We start from the raw sequence: 8,286 nt of genomic DNA on the forward strand, positions 1-8,286 counted from the left end.
CAACTCTGTGTATGAAGGAGGTGGAAATGATCCTCACTGTAAAGATTTGTTCCCTCCTTTGAGCTACTGCATCCATAGGTGTAGGTCAAGTTCATCAAACAGTATCAGATTACTCTTTTCTTCCTCTTCTTTCTTCCTCCAGTTGAGCTCCTGTCATCCAGTCATTGAAGCCAGGTCAAGTGGGTATTATCTGCAAAGGGCACACTCTTGAGAACTTATAACAGAGTCCTCTCTAACAGGTGGTAAAAGACTGAAAGAAGAGTTAGCCCTTCTTCTGTCATGGCTCCAGGCCTTACAGTTCAAGGAGTCAGTTGGAGGCTCTGACATCAAGGCAGTAATTCTACGTAGAAAGATATTGATTATTGATCAGAGATAGAAAGATATTGATTCACACTACACAGGCATCCAAGATGCCCTTTCCAGATGACTCTGAAAGACTCCTGGTAGCAAAACCAACACAATTACTATGTCCAGTCAAATGGTAATGATGCAGCACTTGACCATACCAAGCAACAAGTCTGTTGCTTTTGCTGCTAAGTGCCGTTGAGTCAGTTCCAACTCATAGTGACCCTGTGTCGGGTTTCCAAGGAGAGGTTTGGACCAATATTGTGGTTCAGTGCTTTAGCCCACAGTACCACACCAGGATTCTAGTGACCATCAAACATGTGAGGCTACCCACATGCACAATTCTAGGAAAGGCTACGTGAACTGTGTATCTATGAGTCCTTGACTCACTTCCTACTTGTTACTTCTCCTTCTCCACCCACTATCATTATTTCAATTCAAAAGATAACATTCTCTCATCCTTGCTTCTTGGTTGAGTAAAACAAAAGAAAATTAAAAAGACTACAAACTCACTAGCATGTAGTTATGAGTTTTAAGTTAAATGTACTCTGTTGTCTGAAAAATACCACGCTGAAAATTGGATTTGAGTTTTCCCTTTTTGCAAATACTGTCAAGCATCCAGCAGAGGTAAGTTCTTTGAAGACATGTATTTGATCACAGGTCTGAAACATAAGCTACATGCAGTTTCATAGTCCATATCAAATTCATTAAGCAGCATGAAGAGAGAGAGCATTCTGAGCAAAAGTCAACAGAAAGAAAATGAACTCCATAATCAGAAGACATTTGATATTGGAATTATCAGATATGAAATAGACAATAAATAAATCTAGTATATTCAAAGAAATAAATGTGCAATTTGAAAGTATGATGTCAAAACAAGACACTGAAAAACATATATGCATATATGAAATATTACTAAATAGAAATTCTAGAAATTAAAAAGCAAACATTGAAAGCAAATATTTAATGGATAGGATAAAGAACAGAAATAGAGGTGAAGAGAAAAATATGTGAAGTACAACATAGATTTGAAGAAGTTCTTAGTAATGTTACACAGAGGAAAAAAACATAAAATATATATGGGATTTTTAAACAGATATGAGAGGTAGAGCAAAAATGTCTAAAATACAACTAACCAGAGTTCAAGAAAAAGATGAGAAAAGAATCCCAAAATAAATGAGAGGATCATATCCATATTTAGATACTTTTAGTGAAACTACAAAATATTAAAGACAAATAAATCATCTAAAAAGTAGCAAAAGAAAAAAGAGGATTTGTCTGCAAAACAGCCATTTGATTGTTAATGACTTTTCAACAGCAAACTAGAAGCCAGTTGTTAAGTGCTGTTGAGTCAATTCCAACCCATAGTGGCCCTACATAGGGTTTCCAAGGAACAACTGGTAAACTTGAACCACTAACCTTGTAGTTCAAATGACTTTACAGTCTGATGCATTAGCCCACAGCGCCACACAGGTTACATTGAAAGTACAGAAGAGAAACTAGAAGCCAGTAGATTACATTAAAAGTACAGAAGAAAAAAGTAACAACAAATACTTACGTATTCAGCAACATTTTCTGTCAAGAATAGGCAAAATAAAGACACTCTAGTTCAAGCAATAGCTATATGCTTACTACAAGAGACACCTACTAAAGGGATATAATAAAATTGTACATCAGGAAGAACTCTTGATATTCCAGAGAGAAGGCCTGAGAAGTGAGAAGAAATGTTAGGAAACAAAATAACATGCGAGTACATCTAAGCAATTATTCACACATAAAATAATAATAATTCTGCTTGTTTAGTGCTGGTGGTTGTTAAGTGCCATCCAGTTGGTTTTGACTCCTAGTAGGCCAGCATAGGGTTTCCGAGGAGCGACTAGTAGTTTTAGGTGCTTACTTTATGGTTTGTAGTTCAGTGATTATGTTACAGAGTCACATCAGGTAGACTTGAAAAATCAAGGTAGAATTAAAATATAAGGACACAGCTGCATAAAATTGGAAGGTAGAGTGGAGTTTAATTGTAATTAAACTGTTTAAAAATCTTTGCATGGTTGAATGTGAAGCTGATGATGTGCCCTGTAAACTTCCACTCAATCCAAAATAAAAACATAACAAAAAAAACTTTGCAAATACCTTTTTTAGACAACATATAAGATGACTATACACATAAACCTCACCAGATGGAATGCACATGTGTGGGATTTTTAAATTGACTATATCTGTGTAAAGACCTGGTGGAAAAGCTTCCAATCAACAGTCAAAACAAGGCCAAGGGCAGACTGTGGAACAGACCATCAATCACTAACATGCAAGTTTGGGCTGAAGCTGAAGAAAATTCAAACAAGTCAACGAAAGCCAAAATATGACCTTGAACATATCCCACTTGAACATAGAGATCATCTGAACAACACATTTGATGCCTGAGACACCAATGATTGAAGATCAGAAGAGTTGTGAGATGATATAAAAAGCATCAGACAGAAAGAAAGCAAAAGGTCATTAAGAAGACAAGAAAGAAGGAAAAGACCAAAACAAATGTCAGATGAGATTCTGAAACTAGCTCTCCAACATAAAGATGCTAAACCAAATGGAAGAAATAAGGTAAAAGAGCTGAAAAGAAAATTTCAAAAGGCAGCTCAAGAAAACAGTCAAATATTATGTCAAAGTGTGCAAAGGCCTGGCATTAGAAAATCTAAAGGGAAGAACACATCTCAAGCTGAGGGAACTGAACAAAACGTTCAAGCCTTGACTTGAAATACTGAAGAACTCTATGGGCAAAATATACAATCATGCTGAAAACATTAAAAGAGGATGGAAGGACTACTCAGAGTCACTGTACCAAACAGAAATATTCAACCATTTCAAGAGGCAGTAGATGATCAAGAGCCCATGATAATGAAGAAAGATATCCAAGGTGCATTGGCAAAGAGCAAGGCTCTCTGAATTCATAGAATACAATTTGAAATCTTTCAACAAACTGATGTTACACTAGAGGCATTCACTTATCTATGCCAAGAAATTTGGAAGGCAGCTACCTTGCCAGCTGAATAGAAAAGATAGATATTTGTGGCCCTTCCAAAGAGAAGTGACTAAGTGGAATGAGGAAATCATTGTACAATATAATTAATATCATATGCGAGTAAAACTTTGCTAATGATAATTCAAAAACAGATGCAACAATAAATTTATAGAGAACTGCCAGAGGTTTGAGATGGATTCGAATGAGGACACGGAGAGTGGGCTATTTTTGCAAACATAAGATGGATCTTGGCTGATAGAAGAGAATACCAGAAAGATGTTTACCTGTCCTTTATTGACTCTGCAAAGGCTTTCAACTGTGAGGATCATGACAAGCTATGGATGACATTGCAGAGCGTGAGTATTCTGAACACTTAATTGTGCTCATGAGGAGCCTGCACATAGTCTAAGAGGAAGTTGTTTGACCAGAACAAGTGAAGACCGAATGGTTTAAAATTAGGAAAGCTGTGTGCCAAGGTTGCATTATTTCACCATACTTCTTCAATCTGTATACTGAACAAGTAATTTGAAAAGCTGAATTTTATGAAGAAGAGCATGGCATCAGGATTGGAGGAAGACCCTGCAATATGCAGATGATACAACCTTGCTTGCTGAAAGCAAAGAGGACTTTAAGTACTTACTGATAAAGATCATGGACCACAGCCTTTTGTATGCATTGTACCTCAATATAAAGAAAACAAAACTCCTCACCATTGGACATCAAGATAAATGGAGAAAAGATTGAATTTGTCAAACACTTCATTTTGTTTGGATCAACCATCAACACTCATGAAAGCAACTGTCAAGAAATCAAATGACATATTGCATCAGGCAAATCTGTTGCACAAGACCTCTTTAAAGTGTTCAAGAGCAAAGATGTCAGCTTGAGGACTAAGGTGTGCCTAACCCATGACATGGTATTTTCAGTAGCCTCATACATGCATGTGAAAGTTGAATACAGACTATAGAAGAATTGATGCATTTGAGTCGTGGAGTTGGAGGAGAATATTAAAAGTGCCATGGACTGCCGACAGAACAAACAATCTGGTTTTGAAGAAGTACCGTCAAAATGTTCCTTGGAAGGCAGGATGGCCAGACTTTATCTCACATACTTCAGACATATTATCAGGAGGGTCCCATCCCTGGAGAAGGACATCATGGTTGGTAAAGTGGAGGGTCAGTGAAAAAGAGGAAGACCCCCAACAAGACAGATTGTCACAGCGGCAGCAGCAATGGGTTCAAGTGTAGCAACAATTGTGAGGTTGGCCTAGGACCAGGCAGTGTTTCATTCTGCTGGACATAAGGTAGATATGAGTTGGAATCAACTCAAGGTTACCTAACAACAGAGTAAATTTCCTATTTCTCTTCTCCAGTGGTGAACATAGGCATTGCCAGGCCTAATGTGTACTTCACCTTGCACACATCTTCTTTCTAGTTTCAGATGTTCTGGCTTTTCTTGAGATTTGTATCAAAACAGCTTTTTCTTGTGTCTCTTGGTTCAAGTAATATAGTTCCTGTTATGTGCATGTATTTTCCTGTGGAATGATTCCCAATGCTTACAGTTCTCATGATGTAAGGGCTTGTTTTATCAGTTAGTCCTTAAATCTGTTTTTAAACACAATAAACCAACTGTGTCTTCACATTCCTTGGGAGAAGTCAATCTTTCTAACTCATAAAAAGAAGAAACAGAGGAATGATTTTTTCCAAAGTTAAAGTCTTGTTGAAGCAATTTTCTTAGTATAAACAAGCAGGAAAAAAAGTTCATCTAAGGAACCATTCGCTACAGTAGAATTTTTTTAAATATCCACGAAGTGTTTGTGGGTTCCTAAGCACTTCACATGGCATTTTTTCACATGGCATTGCTAAACCAGGTATTTTTCACTGATTCAAAATCTTGGATTATTCTTATCTATTCTTTTTGTTATCATTTGCATTGCAGTTTAAATGAAGTTGAATACATTTTCATGTTTGTTTTCTAGTAGTATTTGCTCTTTTTGTAATTGCTGGTTTAGACAAGACAATGTGATTCAGGGACATGTGATTATAATCGAGAAATAAACATCCAAGTAGGGAATAGGCAAGTATCAGATTTCTAACGGCTGATATATATATAAAATTGTCTACCATGATATCCCAAATATCATTAATTTTTAAAATACCAGCTTTGACTGATTTAACTGACAAGAGCATATATACTATTGCTAAAGTGAAACTCTCCAGGCATAATTTTGTGACTTGGCATCTGTAGAATCTCTGAGTATACTATTCCAACATCCTAGATGTTTATACAATTTTACTTAAACCTCTAGTTGTTTTTCTATAGTGTTCTAGTAATAATTACATGTCAGTGATTATTTTAATCCAAAATATTATTTTTATAAAATCTTCAAGTGTCTTTAAATCACTTAAAGTGTTTTGGCATTTGAAAAAAACTTTACTTAGAGTTGGAGTCCCTTCAATCACCTGCATATTTTGAGTCAAATGTATTTGGCATATCCCCTTAAATGTTATAATATGACAGGTCACAGAATAATTTCTCTTTATTAAATGTATATTTACAGAATATAAAACATTGATGTGTAGGCAAAAAGGAAAAGATCTTAGCTTATCTTTCAGAGAGGTTTCAATGATATCAGGACCCATAACATGCAGGAAAGAGGAGGCAAAGGGTCAGAATTGAAGAAGAAAAAAGGGTAGCTAATAATTTACCTACTATCCCAAATTCAGTTTTCTTTATCATTGTCAAGATACATGGGGAAAGTATACTGTCATTTTATTGGAAATTTGCTTTTAAATTTTTAATTTCTGTTACAATTGACAAAGTTACATTTATGAGAAGCATATTTAAATATTGAATGATACATAAAGCATCAATTTACCACTATACCAAATAGAGATGGCCAAAGTTCATTCGTTTCAAAGATTAGCATAAGATCAAGGACCAATGATGCTGATGGAAGTCCTGCAAGCTGCACTGAAGGCATTAGCAGCATTGGCGAAAAACAAGGCTTCAGGAATTGATGGATTACAAATTGAAATCTTTCAACAAACTGATGCAGCACTGGAGGCACTCACTCACCTATGCCAAGAAATTTGGAAGACAACTCCCTGTCCAACTGATTGGAAGATCTTCATATCTGTGCTCATTCCAAAGAGAGGTGACCTGATGGAATACTGAAACCATCAGATAATGTCACATGCAAATAAATTTTAGCTGAAGATAATTTTAAAATGGCTGCAACAGTACATTGACAGGAAACAGAAATTCAAGTCAGATTCAGAAGACAATGTAAAACTAGGTATATCATTGCTGATGTCAGGTGGATCTTGACTAAAAGCAAAGAATACCAGAAAAATGTTTACTTCTGCTTTATTTACTATGCTAAGGCTTAAGACTGTGTGGATGATGACAAATTATAGATAACATTGTGAAGAATGTGTATTCCAGAACACTTAATTGTGCTCATGAGGAAACTGCATCTAGTCCAAGAGGCAGTCATTCAAACAGATCAAGAGGCTACTGAATGATCTAAAATCAGGAAAGCTGTGTGACTGGGTACTCCAGAATACTGAGTTGTGCACATAGACCTAAATGGTCTAAACTCAGGAGAGGTGTGCTCCAGGGTTGCATACTTTCATCATATTTATTCAATCTGTTTGCTGAGCAAATAAATAGGGAAGCTGAATTATATGAAGAAGAATGTGGCATCGGGTATAAAGGAAGACTTCAAATACCTGCAATATTAAGCAAAGAGGAATTTAAAATGCTAACCGAAGATGAAAGACTACAGCTTTCAGTATGGGTTGCATCTCAAAGTAAAGAAAACAAAAATCCTCACCACTGGACCAATAACTAACAAAATCATAAACAGAGAAAGATTAAAGTTGTCAAAGACTTCATTTTGCTTAGATCCACTATAAAGCAGCAGTCAAGACATGAAACAACGTATTATTGCATTAGGTAAATCTGCTTACACAAGTCCTCTTTAAAGTGGTGAAGAGCAAAGATGTCAGTTTGAGCGTTAATGTGGGCATGACCGAAGCCATGGGATTTTCAATAGCTTCATATGCATGTGAAAGTTGGAAAATGAATAAGGAAAACAATGAAAGAGTTGATGTATTTGAATTATGGTATTGGAGAAAAGTATTTAAAGTCCCATGGAGCTCCAGAAAACAAACAAATCTGTGTTGAAGAAAATGCTCCTTAGAAGCCAGAATGATGAGACTATACCTTTCATACATAGGACATGTTAATAGGAGGGACCACTCCCTGGAGAAGGACATCATGCGTGGTAAAATGAACTTGCTTTTATACAAGTTGTGCAACTTGGCAACATACCTGTTTTCTGGGATTTTCCCTGGAGAATTATTGTTTCTATTTGTATCAACATCCCACTTACTAAATCGATAGCTGCAAAAAAGAATTCTATAAAAGCTGCCTCACTACAAGGCAAAATTAATTTATTCTTCAGGGTCTTGTCATTTGTGCTTGCCTCCTTGTTTAAATTTGAATAATCCTCACTGTTTATGCAGTTTGCACCAATTCCGTGTGAAACAAAATATGCATACTGAAGTACAATAATTCATACTGAAGCATTTCCATTTCTAACTTATTTAATGGAATAGTTCTTGAAGAAATTGGTAGTTTAGATTAGTACTTCGAAAACAAAGTGGTTGAATTTTTAGATTCTGAACAGTTAAAACGGAACGCCCTCTTGTGTTCCTCTGAAGTACTGCCAATGGGAAGGAAAAAGAGGGCAAGGAGGTAAATTCAGGATTTGCAGTTTACCACGTTTATAACTCAATATAAAGAGAACAAAAATCCTTACCACTTGCCCAATAAACAACATTCTTATTAACGGAGAAAAGATTGAAGTTGCCAAGGACTTCATTCTTCTTGGATCAACTATCAACACTCATGGA

This window comes from Chrysochloris asiatica, unplaced genomic scaffold (assembly GCF_000296735.1).
Source record: "Chrysochloris asiatica unplaced genomic scaffold, ChrAsi1.0 scaffold00013, whole genome shotgun sequence".
Taxonomy (NCBI): Eukaryota; Metazoa; Chordata; class Mammalia; order Afrosoricida; family Chrysochloridae; genus Chrysochloris; species Chrysochloris asiatica.